Source organism: Schistocerca piceifrons, chromosome 3, assembly GCF_021461385.2.
Source record: "Schistocerca piceifrons isolate TAMUIC-IGC-003096 chromosome 3, iqSchPice1.1, whole genome shotgun sequence".
Classification (NCBI taxonomy): domain Eukaryota; kingdom Metazoa; phylum Arthropoda; class Insecta; order Orthoptera; family Acrididae; genus Schistocerca; species Schistocerca piceifrons.
In genome coordinates this window covers 51054391-51072093 of record NC_060140.1, presented here as the reverse complement: position 1 = coordinate 51072093, position 17703 = coordinate 51054391, and positions in this window count along the sequence as shown.

Here is a 17703-nt window from a genome sequence, read left to right as displayed (position 1 = left end):
TCATACAAGTAGAATTTCATGAATTGCACGAGAATGTAGAAAATTGTTGGTGCGAATGGAAGCCGTAAGAAACACAGTTACCTAATTATTCTGTACTACGCAATAATCAATTCATTTGGTAATTCAGAAGAGAAGAAACTAAAAATTATGCCCATTAAGACAGAAACTAGTGCAGATGCGGGCACTGTGCAAATCTGCGCTTTTTCATCTTCAGATCTATACAAATAATGTAAACTAACCAGCGTATTCATTGCTTTCGTAATGTTTTCCTCTTATGATGAACTGGATCCACACCCATGAGTCTGATTTTTTCTTTGTATGCTTCCATCTACTATCTTTGTGTGTTATTGTTCGGTGTTCAAAAAGCAAAATATTATGCCTGCTCCCACGAGGTACTAAAATGTGGTCGCAAAAAGGCTAACGAATTATAATCAAAATACAGTGACACGCCAATTTGTCTGTCGTCATGTTGTTAAGTGGATACAAATAGTTGGGTGCTATTGTCGTCTTTTCTTATTGAGATTTTTATATTACCCGGACACAAGATGCCGAGATAAATGTGTATATTCTACGTGACGAAACTTCCCACATTACATTCATCCTGATCCATTCGTTACATGCATCGGCGGCAATGAGTGATAGGAAAGCTGTTGCGGGGTGACGAATAACAATAACAATGGTAGTAATTACAAATCAATAATCAAGGTTGTTTACTGCATTACAGACGATTAACAAAATAACCAAGAATGGCTGAGTGTTTAATTGGCGCACTGAGTAGGTGTTCTTACCACTTTGCTACTGAATTCTGTTCTGGTTGTTTGCAGAGAGAAAACAAAGAACCCCGTAGCCATACATATCGCTAGTACAACGAGATATTACCTATCAACTATCCTTGCTTTACATCACGAGACGAACATGGCGTCACTGAGCTGATATTTGAAATACATTTCTGTTTTCTCTCTCTGTCTCTCTCTCTCTTTTTATTTTTATTTTAATTTTTTGAGGAAAGCATCGAGAAGCGCGATAATAAGAGAGTATGCATATAACCTGTTTACAGTTATTTTCATCGGAATACATAATGCAAAAATACAACTTTTAAGCGTGTTATTGCGTAATTCCAGTTATTGACAGTCTATTTGTGAGCTTGCTCGCATTCAGTGGGGTGAAACCTATCACAGAAGCAAGCAAAACACAAATATGTCTTGCACCATGCGCAACATATAAACGAAATTTTGCTGCACTGACGTGTTGTCCGATATATTGCACGGAAAACATATCTGATTCATGTTGCTAAATACAGCTCTATCAGATATCAATTTGGAAGCGTACCAAGTGTATAAAAGTATATCTTGAAATATGCAGAAAGCCCCATAGAGGTAGACGACTGAAACATAGCCATGACCAAAATTGTAACTGAGGCCGACAGCATCGTCGTCTACCACCTTGACAACTTGAACGGTGACAGTGCTCTGCCGGTTGCTTACGTTTACTGGTATCGAAGCTACAGCATGAAAATACAAAAATGTTAATAACGAAGATCATTAGTTTTGGAACCCATAGAAAGTAAAGCAGTCATCAGTTGCAAGAGTGGTTTGAACACCACAGTGCTTTAATAGGCACGGTCTTGTTGGAGGTGGTATGCTGTTGCTTTCATCCGACCTTTGAGTTGACTTACCTAGCCAGTTAATAGGGGAACCTACAGTTTTACGTGGCTTTCGGACCACAGTGCAACTCGGCATTTTTCACATCAACAAACACTGCCCCAGGGGAAATATGTGTAAAACGGTCCTTAAAAATCGTGGGACTGGTGAGGGATCGAACCTGAGACCTTCGTATCCATAGTCTTGCTCTTTATCACCTTGCCACCATGCAGCCAACACTGTGATTTCTGCTTGCCATTAAAATTAAGTATCACTCGTTTGTGACTGCGTTGGCACTTGCGTGTCCCTTAGGAGACCTTACCTTTGGGATTACTCTCGTATACGTGTGTGTAAACGCCTTCCAATGCCCACTCAAGGAAGACAATTATACCTAGTCTAGCTTCAATATTACAAATACGCCTCTGTCTGTGGATGAACGCAGACTTAGGTTGATAATCATTTTGAATAATTATCAATACTTTACCCATTGGTGTGAAACTCGTTTTCTACCAATGATTCCCACGGCTACTGGAACACTACTTTAATACCTCTTACACAAAATACTTACGCAGTGCTATCGGACGAAAAGATCAACCTGAAACAAACTGTGGGAAGTTTGTTTTACAACCTTCGTACCTGGATAAAGAGATTTTCCTATTTGAGATATCTGTGAACGTTGCTGCATAAGACGATTTAAGAAGAAACTAAATTCCTTCAGCTACGCAAATGTTTAAAGAAATCGTGTTAACGGCCAAAATCGTGGTTTTTAAATCGTTTACCAGCAGTCCTCTGCCGCATTTCGCTGGTTTGAAGGCAAAAAGCTTACTGATAAATTTCATAGAAGGAAAAGGGGGACGAAATGTCTCCCACTGGAAGGTCATGTTGTTTTACTTAAATGATTACAAAATCAGGTAAAACGAACAATGAGGTTGTCAGTATAAGAACATTACTGTTGTCAATATGATGTTGCACCGCCCAGGGCCTGTACTGATAAAGGGCCCGTTTAGGTCTGGCATATTGTACGCAGAAGTGGAAGAGAGAGCACCACTAAATTCTAGAATCCGTATGCATTGCATACACACAGAAATTACTGTTACAGTGTACTTACGCAGCCCAATGAGTGAGTTGCATGTTTTCCGGTGAGAAAGAGCACTGTCGAACAGTCTTTGCTACATTAGGTTACGTAATTGGCGTCACTTTGAGCTGGAATTAATGGACAGCGACTAAGTGTAAGGACAGTTTTGCAACTGTGAAATACTTTCCTTACATTATGGAGGCGAATATTAAATTTGAACTAATATTGCGAAAATTTTGGACTTGGATAGCTTAGAATGAAAATCTTTCTGTTTATTGCAAAGGAAAACAATTGATTTTCTAAAACATTCTGTATCATACACAACTTGAAACAGGTCACGTCGACCAAATCATATGGAAGAACCGACAGCGACGTATATTGGAAGGCAGTAAGATCCCTTGGCTTTTGGTTTGGCAGTATTCGACAGCCATTGCTAGTCGCAAGTAAATGAAGAAAGGCAGCGCGTTTTCGTTATCAAGTAACGTCTTCATCAATTATTTTAGTTTTAATGTGATCTACGAGTAATTGCTGATGTTTGATATTAACATGAAAAGGATTCCGTAGACAGGGAAAGAACTTGTTCTTGGGCAACTACTTCTATAATCACCAAAAGGACATAAATGATCTTCAAGAACATGTGTTCCAGCAGCGGTATGAAGAAAATGATAGTAATAATGACGGTGATAATCGGATTATCCGGTAACTTCATACTTCACAGTGGATTTTCTCGAACTAAGAAATTTGCTGAATTAGTGAAAATTTCAAAACGGCTTCAATTCGAGGCTATGACGCCTAGAAGAGTCTTTACATCCTGCTGACATGAGAGTAGCATAATATCCACGTCAGAAGCTTGCTTCTACTTAACCATTTAATAGACTCGCGTTTTTTTCCACCGTGGCTAGTTTAGTAAGCTAAGCACATCATCCCTTACAGCACATTCCATGGGCCGGGAAATGTGGCCACAATGGTCTAGTGGAACGAACTATCACAAGTGCAATGCGTGGGTTCAGGCATTTACTTTTAAGAGGCACCAACAGATTTACTTTACCTCTGGTAACCTCAAGAGAAAGCTGTTATAATCCAGAATCCGCATGAGACATCACGTTCCTTCATTCCAAACTGGGCAGAGCCGGTTTACGTTGGAAAATGACATAGGTGGAGGTCAGGGTAAACAGAAATACTGTCACCAGTAAACTTACTTACATTAGAAAATTTTATTTTATTTGATGAACTGATAGCCGTCTAAAGGAACAGGGCTCTTATTTTACTTGTACTTCATTGAACTAGAGACGTTGAAAAATTTGATGCTGGACTGTGATTCGAATTCGTACCTCCTCTTTCGAGGATCTGAATCTCTCGGAATAGTATAGTTCAATCATTTCATTCCTTTTCCCAAGACTGCAGTCTTCTCTAGGTCTCCTCCAAAGGTAAATATGTGGGTCCGAATCCTGATCCAGAACAAAAATATTCATAATTTCATTTCAAGCCCTATCACGTGCACACCGGCCTGCTAGTGAAAATTAACGTGCATTTTTCATGTCTGTGCATGTTGCCAACAATTTCTGGACGAACACGCACACCTCTTACTGTTGGTGAGTAAGCAATTGATACTTAAGCAATATTCGTGGACAATAAAGAAGAACGATAGGAGTGCGGTTCGATTGTCACTCAGGCGTAAAAATATGTGTCCTTACTTTAGATTAAACGCCTAGCAGCTGGCAAGAAAAACCAATACGTAACATTTGATTTTACTTAGTTAACAATACGATTACGTCTAGGGTTCGTATCTCCGTCGCAGAACTTCACATCATGCGCTTCATCTTTAAATTCATACACACTTCGTTACTTCTGGTTTGTTAACAGGGATGAAGGGGTCTTGATAGGAGTCCCGGTTTATTACAAAAACTGTCGTCTTTTATTTTGAAGTTTAGATTTGGTTACTGATATAGGCGAAAATTTCGGTACTTCATGACTCTTCATGGATAGTCAGCAATATGATATGATTAGATTAGATTAGATTAATACTTGTTCCATAGATCATGAATACGACATTTCGTAATGATGTGGAACGAGTCATTTTAATGAAAGATTTCTTTACATACCAGTATTCAATTTCTTTACAACTATTTTTTAGCCTCTCTCTCTCTCTCTCTCTCTCTCTCTCTCTCTCTCTCTCACACACACACACACACACACACACGCGCGCGCACACACACACACACACACACATTCTCTTTTTATTTTTATTTGTTTGTTGTGCTCGACTATCGGCGAGGCACGAAACGTCCGTGAATGAGTTTGTTAGTTTTGAGTACAGTTACGAAAGAAATATAAAAACAACTATGAGAGCTACTGATTTATGATGCTTAGTAGCAGTCAGTTCTGAGTATTATTAGTAACTAAGCCCCAGTCCCTAAACATAGTTACAGAAATACGAATCAGACGCATTACGTATTCCAGGCCGTAGCAGCCGCGTCTTTGAGGCGACAGTTATGGTCACTTCCCAGCCCGCTGTAGGATCCCATCGGTTCGTCTTCTTCCTGCTGGTAATGTAACTGAGATTTGGCAACAACGCAATGTATGTTTGGCAACTCTGTGATCGACGAGTTACTTCCTGGGGTGCACGGAATTAAGCCTCAAAGTTCACTTAATTTCTCGTGTCATTGCCATTGAATAACCTGAGTTGTTATCGCTTGAGGTGTAACAGAAGATTGTAAATTTACGGTTTTCAGCCCAGCAAAATCATTGAACGTGACAATCGCAACTAATCTCGTCCTGTAAATAGCGGTTTACGAGTTCTAGCCACTAATGGCCCCGTAAGAGGAAGGCGCAAACCATATCTATGCGCTAGCTCTGTGTTGACGTGATTACAAAATAGAGTCAAATTTATGCACTGGGTAGCCAAGGCAGCTAGTTCATGGCGATTCGTTCAACCAAGTAAATGAATGTACGGAACATCCTGCAAACCACTACAGGGAACCTGTGTGTCAGAATTCTCATCTTGTATGCTGCAACGGTGTTATGATAGAGAAATGAGTCGTAGGGAAGAGGGTTTGGTGGTCTGTTGGACTGATGCTAATTTCATATGATGTTGCTCACGGTTCGATTTCAACTTCTGCCTATGTTTTTTGACAGGGAGAGGCCGATTCTATTCTCTTCTGGCTACGCCAAGTGAAGAAGGTATAATGGTATTGTGGTCTGAAAATCACATTAAACGTGATATTCCTTCCCTACTAAGTAGACGTTAGGTGGAACCACAATAAAGTAAGGAGTGGCGACATGTAGAAACTCTATCACCAGTAGCCTTTCTTGTTGTTGTTATGGTCTTCAGTCCTGAGACTGGTTTGATGCAGCTCTCCGTGCTACCCTATCCTGTGCAAGTTTCCTCATCTCCCAGTACCTACTGCAACCTACATCCTTCTGAATCTGCTTAGTGTATTCATCTCTTGGTCTCCCTCTACGATTTTTACCCTCCACGCTACCCTCCAATGCTAAATTTATCATTCCTTGATGCCTCAGAACATGTCCAAACAACCGGTCCCTTCTTCTCGTAAAATTGTGCCACAAACTCCTCTTCTCACCAGTTCTATTCAATACCTCCTCATTAGTTATGTGATCTACCCATATAATCTTCAGCCTTTCTTATACTAGTTATTTATTTCTAGTGACGAAACAAACCCTGTGTATGGTCACAGGACACTTATTCCATCTTTTATTTGAGCTTCTGTATGTCGATAAAATTTATTCTGAACTGGGAATGCAACTCAGACCGCCCTTAACTCGGAATTTGATCCCATCGTGACAATACAGCTCGACTACAACTTGTTGTTTGTTCAAAACTGCAGATTCCTCAACAGCTCCACATATTGCGCATGAATGGGTTGGAATCGTGGCCCAGCACTAAACATTTCACTACGTATTATCAAGCTCTATCATGAGAACACCTATGTGCTGGTGGATAATAATTTTTATTTTTAATGCATTTTCATTCGTTGTCAACACTAACGATATCTGACTTTTTTGACTCCTAGTGAGACATAGAACTATTTGCGAGATCACTGTAAGTTCAAGGATGTTATTCCGAGCTGCTAGTGGAGAAAAATTCGGTAAGTGTCGTCTCTTTGTGTGTAGTCAACAACGATATATTTGGGGTTCGATTCTCAGTCAGCACTGAAAACTTCCTCATATTATTTCTAGTTCAAACATGCTCACATGCCGCTGCTGGTGTAAAAAACCTGAACTTAACGTTCCTTTTCTCTAGAATATAACAGCGATACGTGCGGGGTTGGAGTCCTGGGAAGGAAAAAATTAATGTTTCGTCTCGCCATTTCAGTTAATACATCTAGCTACTGCCGAGAATATCCGATATGTCAAAGTTGATTGTGTTTCGATAACAATCCGATTAGGTTCTGGGTTCGAATCCCTGTCCAACACAAAGCTTTAGCTCACTGCATTTCAAGTAAGTTACTTGTGAAGAAGCAGTATTTAACATCTCTCGTAGTTCGTTAACAGGGACAATAGATGCTGGGTAGGAATTCACGACCGTTAAAAATGTTTACGTTATATAATTTAAAGTTGATATTTGTTACCTGATACCGTATAAAATTGAGGTATATCACTCTCTTTATGCCTAGTCAGGAATGACTGTTAATTTCCGTCAGTCACGAAATCTTTGTTTGCATGACCTGGGTTTGAATCCATATGCAGAACGAGTCGGTTCGTCGTGTCATTTGAAGTTCATACATATTCTCAACTAGCAGCTCATGAATAACTTAAGTTTTTAATGACATTTTGTGTTAAATAACAAGTATGGTATGTTACTTTGAAGAGTAAATCATGAATACGACGAACCTACTACGTACATTATCTATCTGACGTAATAATGAGAGTGCTAACATTTCAGGTGGGTCAGTTATTGCAATAAATGCGAGCTTACAAGCCGTAAGGACAGTCTTATCTGTGATGAGGTGTTCCCTGATATTTTTAGTATCGTGGTATTACTTTACATCCTGAGTTATTGCGATACAGAGCAGTGTTTTCTAGTGGTGACTTGTTGGAACCATTTTCAATAGTCAAACGACTGTATCAAGGAGCGATTAGAGGACCTGCTAGACAGCTGCGTTATGTGGGTTGCATGGGAATCAGGCGAAATGCAATTCAGGTCGTTCGGATATTTTTGAGCATGACAGTACTTCGTTAACAATCCGATTAGGAGCTGGGTTCGCATCCCTGTCACAAGCTTTATATGATGGCATTTCAATTTTAAACGTAAGCATACCTTGTTCCTTGTGAATGATACCATATTAAACGTCGTTGGGGTAGTTCCCAGGACGGTAACTGTTATGACAGGATTCCCAGTTCAGTACAAATATTTTCGTCATTAATTTTCAGGATCTGAATTGATAACTGATACTGGTGCCTAGTGATCCAGTCTCATTAAGGCACAAACAAAGCTTAGCTTAGTTAGCAATGGCTATAGGTACTGGGTTTGAATCCAGGTCCAGAACGATGACGTTGGACATGTCATTTAAAGTTCAGATTTGTGTACACGTAGCTGCTGAAGTGTTACGAGAACAATGATATTACTGGTGGTTCGCTGTTAATGTTGAGATTTCCTTAGAGTCCTTGTTGCCGTTAATCGCGTTTTTCTACTGGTTCGTCCAATATCCAGTTTCCAGAGCCACTCGCCGTTGAGCGACCTTCAGCACATGGATGGAAAACCTTTTCAAGAGCGAAAAACTTTTTTCCAATTGCCTTACAGCTATGTAACTCCATATATTGTCTCAAGTATTTAATTTTAACTAAGGATTACTGTATGATATATGCAAAATAATCTGTTTTCTCAGAACTTTTGGAATGTCACTTGTTGTAATTAAGGTTAGTTTACGAGTGTTATGGGGTGTCTCATCGCTAAGAACGTGTTTTCTAATATGTTTTGTATGACGATATTAGTTGACTTTTACACCGACTGCCATAAAGACCTTTGGTCTCTTAGTAGTCTCTTGCGGTACCCATTGTGTGTAGTCAAGCGACCGTACCCCATAGGGTTTTGGTGTTTAGAGGACCTGCAGCACAGCTACGTTATGTTGGTTGTATTCGGCAGTGACCCACTTTTTTTGCTGTCAAGTGTACTTACTGTGTGATGATGGCCTTGGAAGGAGAAAACAGGTTAACTAAATAAATTCGCTCTATAGAACATCCAATTTTCTTGGTGAAGACGGAGTTTTCTAATATGCAGCGAATGAAAACTCAGTTAACTTCTTAAAATTTATTTTATAACGAATCCGTTTTTCATTGAAATACTGCTAATAGTTGACAATCACATTTCATGTACTTCTATATGGAAATTTGTGATGTTATCTTGCTTTTATGGCGGATACAAATGATCTGAAACGCATGAACTCCTAATTTCAGAATAGACTACTGGCCATTACAATTGCTACACCACAAAGATGACGTGCTACAGAAGCGAAATTTAACCGGCAGGAAGAAGATGCTCTGATATGAAAATGAATAGCTTTTCAGAGCATTCGCACAAGGTTAGCGCCGGTGGCGACACCAACAACGTGCTGACATGACGATAATTTCCAACCGATTTCTCAGATACAAACAGCAGCTGACAGGCGTTGCCTGGTGAAACGTTGTTGTGATGCCTCGTGTATGGAGAAATGCGTACCATCACGTTTCCGACTTTGATAATGGGCGGATTGTAGCCTATCGTGACTGCGGCTTATCGTATCGCGACATTCCTGCTCGCGTTGGTCGGAATCCAACGACTGTTTGCAGAATACGGAATCGGTGGCTTCAGGAGGGTAATACGGAACGCCGTGCTGGATCCCAACGGCCTCGCATCACTAGCAGTCGAGATGGGAGGCATCTTATCCGCATGACTGTAACGGATCGTGCAACCACGTCTCGATCCCTGAGTCAACAGATGGGGACGTTTGCAAGACAACAACCATCTGCACGAACAGTTCGACGACGTTTGCAGCAGCATGGAGTACCAGCTCGGAGACCATGGCTGCGGTTAGCCTTGACGCTGCATCACAGAGAGGAGCGCCTGCGATGGTGTACTCAACGACGAACCTGGGTGCACGAATGGCAAAAAGTCATTTTTTCGTATGAATCCAGGTTCTGTTTACAGCATCATGATGGTCGCATACGTGTTTGGCGACATCGCGGTGAACGCACATTGGAAGCGTGTTTTCGTTATCGCCACACTGGCGTGTCATCCGGCGTGATGGTATGGGGTGCCATTGGTTACACGTCTTGGTCACCTCTTGTTCGCATTGACGGCACTCTGAATAGTGGACGTTTCATTTCAGATATGTTACGACCCGTGGCTCTACCCTTCATTCGATCCCTGCAAAACCCTACATTTCAGCAGGATAATGCACGACCGCATGTTGCAGGCCCTGTACGAGCCCTTCTGGGTACAGAAAATGTTCGACTGCTGCCATGGCCAGCACATTCTCCAGATCTCTCACCAATTGAAAACGTCTAGTCAATGGTGGCCGATCAACTGGCTCGTCACAGTACGCCAGTCACTACTCATGATGAACTGTGGTATCGTGTTGAAGCTGAATGGGCAGCTGTACCTGTACAAGTCATCCAAGCTCTGTTTGACTCAATGCCCAGGCGTATCGAGGCCGTTATTGGGCCATAGGTGGTTGTTCTGGGTACTGATTTCTCAGGATCTATGCACTCAAATTGCGTGAAAATGTAATCACATGTCAGTTGTAGTGTAATATATTTGTCCAATGAATACCCGTTTATCATCTGCATTTCTTCTTGGTGTAGCAATTTTAATGGTCAGTAGTGTAATCATTCGCACGTTACCTTCGGTGAAAGTTTTTAGATCACCAATGACATTTTATGTGAGATCTAAACGCTCTTACGAATAAAACTATGAGTCACAATATACTTATTTTGGGACCTAATATTAACATCTCTTTTTCTTCGACGGCATGACACACTGTGAACAGAAACTGTCATTTTTATATGCAGAAGCTAATTATGTATCATTAGTTTCAAAATCGACTGTTTCCGTGTTACTTCGTCTTTCAAGATATATTATACACACATTACTGCTGTCGTGAAAGTGAACTTTGGCGGGACTGATGGTCGAGAATCACACGATAGATCTGACTTGCAGTCCTTCGGATGAGCCAGCACCGTTGCTCCTGTTTTTGTGGTGACCTGTTTTGCACTCAGTATCGGATGGTATCTCTCTTTCTCCAGTGCCGGCAATGTTTTAACAGTGCATATTGCACTTCCCACACTCTTCAAGTTCCTTAAAGTGGAATCCCTGCTTTTATCTGTCACAGCAAGTAATTGTAAGGAAAATGTTTGGATTTTCATTTTTTATTAACGCTGGGGCTGCAGCATCTGTCACATTCATTTCTGGCCAAGCCCTGCATATACCGAAAATTTGGACGAGATGGGAAATGACAAGTAGGAGCTTGTTGATGTGGGCTTTTTGCCGTTACGTATAATACTCTGCCTAACGTTTCGTCCTCCACTCTTGGAGCCTTCATCACAGATTTCAACGACTCAGAAAGCTGTTTACAGATTCAAAACAAGCTCAGAAATGCAAACTGTTAAGCTGTATCCACGCAACGGTCGGTTCGTGACGTCATTAGACCGCTGCGTAGATCGCGTAGTTGTGCCGATGTGTGGCATAGCATGGAGCATGTTGAGAGGAAGAGTTGGCGCTGTGTGTTTTGTTTAGGGCGAGGGTCAACAAGTTGTGTAAATTAAATTTTTCTTCTTTACTGCTGAAATTATTTTGTGCTTTAATATTTATATGGACTCCTGCACGTCCTAACGAGTTTGGTTGTTTCCCGGTCCTAGTGCGTGATCTGCTACTAGTGATTAATCCGGCCTTTCCAGGCGTGTGGAACACTATATCAAAGGCACATAAAACGAGAAATTCGGACAAGTGTGAACAGGACACACACACACCGAGAGATCCGTACAAACTTAGTTACGTGTACAGACGGTCCATCCGTCTCAGGGATCGGGGATCTCGACACTTTTTGCGTTATCGATATCGATACTGGCAAAGGACAGGTCCCGGGAATTCCAAGAAAGAGAAACACACGTGCGCAAACGCACGCGTGCGCGCGCCCACACACACACACACACACACACACACACACACACACACACACACACACACACACACACATGCAGGCGCGCGCACGCACGAACGCACGCACACACACACACACACACACACACACACACACACACACACACCTGTATAAAGGGTGGAGAAAAATTCGCTCACTCGGACTTCGCAATGCTCTTCCTCACAAACTATCAATAAAAAAAATGTCTGTCTCAAAATTTCGTCCTGCGCATATTTCCGGCAGTAAATGGACGTTAAAAACTGGAAATCTGGCAACACTGTAATCACATATTTGGTAACTACCTCTGTCAGCATGTAGCGGGAGTGCTGTGCAGTTGATGCAGTGGATAGAATTTCGGGTTAGCAGAAGGTCGAGGGTTCGATTCCGGATAGAGTTGTATTTGTTTTTATTTGCCAATTTCATTCCGCCATATAATACTGTAGTATACATCGTTTCTTAAGCCACATGTATGCGACATTTACAAAGTACATGTTTGGAAATTTTCTGAAAAGCACGTTGCTAGGTCTACTGGTGATGTACGGCAATAACGAAATGCAAACAGTTGTTACTAAGTGACGGCACCATTGGGGGAGGGAACAAGGAAAACTGGTTTGGAATCTAACAGATTCAATGGTGTGAAACAATTCGCTTCAACGACGTGCAAAACGCTTCAGTCAAAGCTGAATAGTGAAATCGATTCTTCTTCCGTATCTGTGTTCGTAGAATGTAAGAACAAATGTTTTGTAGAAGACTCATTGTAATCGCTGTATGACGATTAAAACCCCAGATACCGCACGACGCAAACTACATTTAGCAAATAAAAACAAATACGCCTTGACGCAGAATCGAACCATAGACTTCCACCGGCCAGTGTGGACGAACGGTTCTGGGTGCTTCAGTCGGGAACCGCGCGACCCCTACGGTCGCAGGTTCGAATCGTACCTCGGGCATGGATGTATGTGATGTCCTTAAGTTAGTTAGGCTTAAGTAGTTCTAAGTTCTAGGGGACTGATGACCTCAGATGTCAAATTCCATAGGGTTCAGAGCCATAGACTTCCTGCATGCTAACCTAAAACGCTATCCACTGCACCAACTGCACACCCTCAGTCATGTATGGTGGCCGAGGTAGTTACCGTACATCTGAATACAATGTTGCCATATTGCCAATCCTTTACGTCCATTTATTGCCAGAAATACACGCAGAACGAAATTTTGTGAGAGACATTTTCGTATTGTTAGTATTTGAGAAATCGCGTTGCGTAGTTCAAAGTGCGCAAATTTTTCTTCCCCCTGTATAGAAGCAACTCCATTTATCTGAAGATGTTGAAATATCTCGAAAACTACACAACAGTTCAAAGGAATTCATAGTTAAAATTTGTTCCTCTCGGCGGGGGACATCCAATGAAACCAAACTTGATCGGTCACCGAATCATGGGTCTGAAAGCGGGGGCCAACTTTGTATTCTTCAATAAGAAACTCCATTTTTGTTACATATTCAGATTGTAAGGAAAAATGCGTAAATTTTGTCTCAAACATTTTTTTCATTACGTGACAGATGGCGCCGTTATAGGAGAAATCAAAATGGGTGGAAAATCGTATGTTTTAAAATAATATTCGGGGACAGTTGAATTAACCCCCACCTCCCCGGTACCAGGGTGGGACAGGAAATTGTTTCATAACTTATAGTGGGGAAACTCCATCCTCAACATTGTGTTTCGCTGTCAAAACGAAGAGGGTTGGTTCAAATGGCTCTGAGCACTATGGGACTTAACTTCTGAGGTCATCAGTCCCCTAGAACTTAGAACTACTTAAACCTAACTAACCTAAGGACATCACACACATCCATGCCCGAGGCAGAATTCGAACCTGCGGTCGTGCGGTTGCAGTCTGTAGCGCCTAGAGCTGCTCGGCCACCCCGGCCGGCAAAACGAATAGGGGACTGCTCGATACGCCAGTGTGCTCGTCTGGCTCACTACCAGTTACCATAACAGGCATGCAGTCCCATTACATATTGTGTGATGTTATTACATAGTAAAAATTTTGGATTTTTTTCCTGAGCTTGTATTGTGGAACCATGCTTCTTACCAAATTTTATGATTATAGGTCAATAGTAAGTACCCTACAGGTTCTGATGAGTGAATTTACGAGAATCAAAATTCTTTTGATTGCATTGACTTTAAAACTTAAAATTTAAACGCTTCTAGGGACAGTAATCTTAGTATGATGTAAATTGGAACATTATGCATCCACCAGTTCCTGAGAAAAACGTGTCTTAACAGACAGTCGGATAACAAATGACAAAAATTATTTTTGTCCTGTGATATAATTATATATTGCCTATTTTCACATTTTTTTCCTTACTTGCACTGTGAAACCTTGCTTCTTACCAAAATTTCATTATTCTACGTCAACGGGAAATACCCTTTGGGTTTTGATTAGTGAGGTTGCAAGTATCAAAATGTGACAGAAATGGTCGTACCTTCTGATTGAATCGACTTGGAAGCTTAAATTTATCACACCGCCAAAGAGCCACAGACCTTAGTATGGGACATGAATTTCAACTTGATACGCATTCTTATTCCTGAGAAAACGGGTTTTTAACAATCGGATGGAAAGGAGGACAGATTAACAACAAAGTTATCCCATAAGGGTTCCGCATTTATAGACTAACATACGAATCGCTAGAAACATGTTTGGATTTGTCTACCTATTGTACGCTCTGTGTCCATTCATTTTCAAACTACACAAATTTTCTTCTGATCTGGGAAACAAAAGACGCGTTTTCTAGTGCAATACACCTCTTAATGGTTTCTATATTACGAACAATAAAGTATGCCCTAACAGCACAGTTTTGTAATACAGAACGAACAACAAAATAATTATCCACCCACCTACTACCTACTTCCGATAATATAAACGAGTTGTGAGATAAAAAATCAGAGAGAAAACGCTGTATTGTCCTCTGACTTGCACATGAACAACTTTAAGTAATGTATGATTTGGAGACAGATGCCATTCTGAAATGGCTCACTTAAGGAGCACAACTTATTTCAGTGCCTTAGGTGAATCAGGCCGACTGAGAGGTTCCTTTTAGTTTCCAGATTGTACTCGATGTGTCAGCCGTAAAACGGCTGTCATTAACATCCACCTCACCAGCTGTTGTGGAGAGTTGCAGCTGCTTTATTTCAAGATGCAAGCGCCACATGTACAAGAGGACCGTCCTCTTCCAGTCGTCTTGTCCTTCCCGTTCCCTGTCCCCCATCACCCTGAACTCCACCCGGCGCCAGACAAAATGGTCCTTCCGTTTCCTTCGTCTGGGCGACGAACTTCCTGCAGACAATTACTTCCGGTGCGACACTCATTTTGAAAGAACGTGGCAGAACGGCGTCACGTGATACAACTGGACACCGGTGTCCAGCTCGTTAAGCTGCGAACAAAGAACACAGCCTTGGCCAACAAAAATGGTCATTTATGCAACTGTAATACAACGTTCAAAACTAAAACATATTCCTGAAGGCTTCTGTAAAGCTAATTCCCGTCATTCCTGAATGTATAGATGACTACACCTCCACGCTGCACGCATACGGTATGGGGATACTTATCGTACCAGAATTATTTCTTCTTGCCTCACGTCTTAATTTATCATCCATTACAACGAAATAACGTGAATCACCAGTAGCAGGAAATTAAATGATGCACTAATATCAGGACGGGGAATTGTGAAGGTAGGAGGTCAGAGGAAACTAAGGTGGGGTGCTAAACAAGGCTACGAATATTGGCGGAATGTGGAGAAGGTAATAAAACTAGGGAGATTATACAGGAGTTATAGTCGTTTGAACAGGCAGTGAGCCGCATTTGATGCGTAACTATGTTACTAGCATGGATGTTCAGATCAAACACGGTGTTGGCAGCGAGAGAATTCAAGCTTAGCATGTGGTGGTTCTGGGGTACAGAGCAGCCCTAAATTAGTCCAGTTTCGTACAGTCATGATCACGCCGTTATGACCGCTGCCCGCACCTAGTAAAAAATTTATTGTTCGCAGCGTGTCGTGCCTGCTCGCCATACTTCCGACAGGCTGTCAGCAGAATGTTCATTGAAAATTGTTTGTGGATTTGTTCTTTAACATTGCCTACAAGAGCCAGACCGTATCTGTCATAACGTTACACAACTCTGTGACATAACGACTTTCTACGAACGGAACCAGTCATAACAGAATAAATTTGCAGTAACACGGCTGATTTAGTTTCCATTAATCAGTAGCTGAGAAATCGGGCGTTACCTGGATACTCGCATTGATCAGTCACACATTATCACCACCGACCTACTATCGATATAAACCCATCCAAGAGATAGCAGCATCATCTGGCGAGGAATAAGTGCTAGTCAGAAAAAAAAAAATTGTGGTATAATCCTATGGGACCAAACTGCTGAGGTCATTGGTCCCTAAACTTACACACTACTTAATCTAACTTAAACTAACTTAAGTTAAGGACAACACACACTGCCATGTCCGAGGGAGGACTCGAACCTCCGACGAGGGGATCCGCGTGAACTGTGACAAGGCGTCTCAGACCAAGCGGCTACATCGCGCGGTTGCTAGACACACACACACACACACACACACACACACACACACACACACACACAGTGCATGCAGTATCAGATTGTGTGCTGTCCGTATGTAGGGCGGGGAAGCTGTCTGACCTGTCTCAGTTCGACTGAGGGCAGAAAATTGTGAAGGCGCGAAGGTTCGGCGCGAGTATTCCGGAAACTGTGTGACTTGTCGGGTGTTCGAGAACTGCTGTGGCGACTGTATTCAAACATGTGGCGCAACCATGCGGAATTTTATTTTATTTATTTATTCGTATGGCTCGTATTCAGTTTAAACTTACAGGTGTAAAACACTAGCAACACTATATATAACTGGAATATTGAAATACATAACTACATATAAATCTAACTGCATGCCAATATCTAGGTTCCTAATCCAGATAAGGTCCATATAATCAGCTATCATGAGGTCTCTAGGACTCCCCTGATAGGAACGCAATGTGCTTCATTGTCTGGTTCGGAGCCCCACAGTTGAAACCCGGAGACTCTGCAGCTCGCATTTGTAAAGAGAGTCTGCGCATCGTCTATACCCAATGTGAGCTCTTTTCAATTTGACCCATAGTTTCCCGTCTGGTTCTGTGCCAGCAGCATCTTTCGGAACCACTCGCGCTCTTCAGGATTTTCAGTAAGTTGGCAGCTATGGTCCCACAGGTCTCTCACCCCAGTATTACTGACATATAGCTGTTCCGTTTGCCGTAACGTTGGGTTTCTTGAACGGAGTATATTTCGTAATAGACTTGGTCTGTCTTGCTGTATGGGTATTTACCGGTTCACATGTAGCTTGTGGTATTCTGTAAGAAAGGCCTTGCTTCTGCGGATTGCGAGTGGACAGATGTTACTCAGCAGAGGAAGCCAATAAGTCGGTGTTGGTCGCATTGACACTGTTGTAAACTGCATAGTGTGGTTCAACTGGACGCGATCAAGTAGGTGCGGCAGCTGTTTAGCCACACTGGGGTACAATATTGGATTTCCTGGCTACAGTCATGCAGACAAACAAAGATGAAACCACGTCCAGATGTCGTGGGTTTGGGCAGCTGCGAACGTGCAAACCAACCAAGATGAAACTCCGTCCATATGTCGTACGGTTGGGCAGCCACCGCTCATATGCAGATTTCGTAAGCTGGCCTGACCCGTAAAACAGGACAGGAGGCAGACAGTGGAGGAACTAACATCAGACTTTAATGCTGGGCAGAGTATAGGTGTGTTTGAACACACACTGAACCGAACACTCCTAACGATGGAC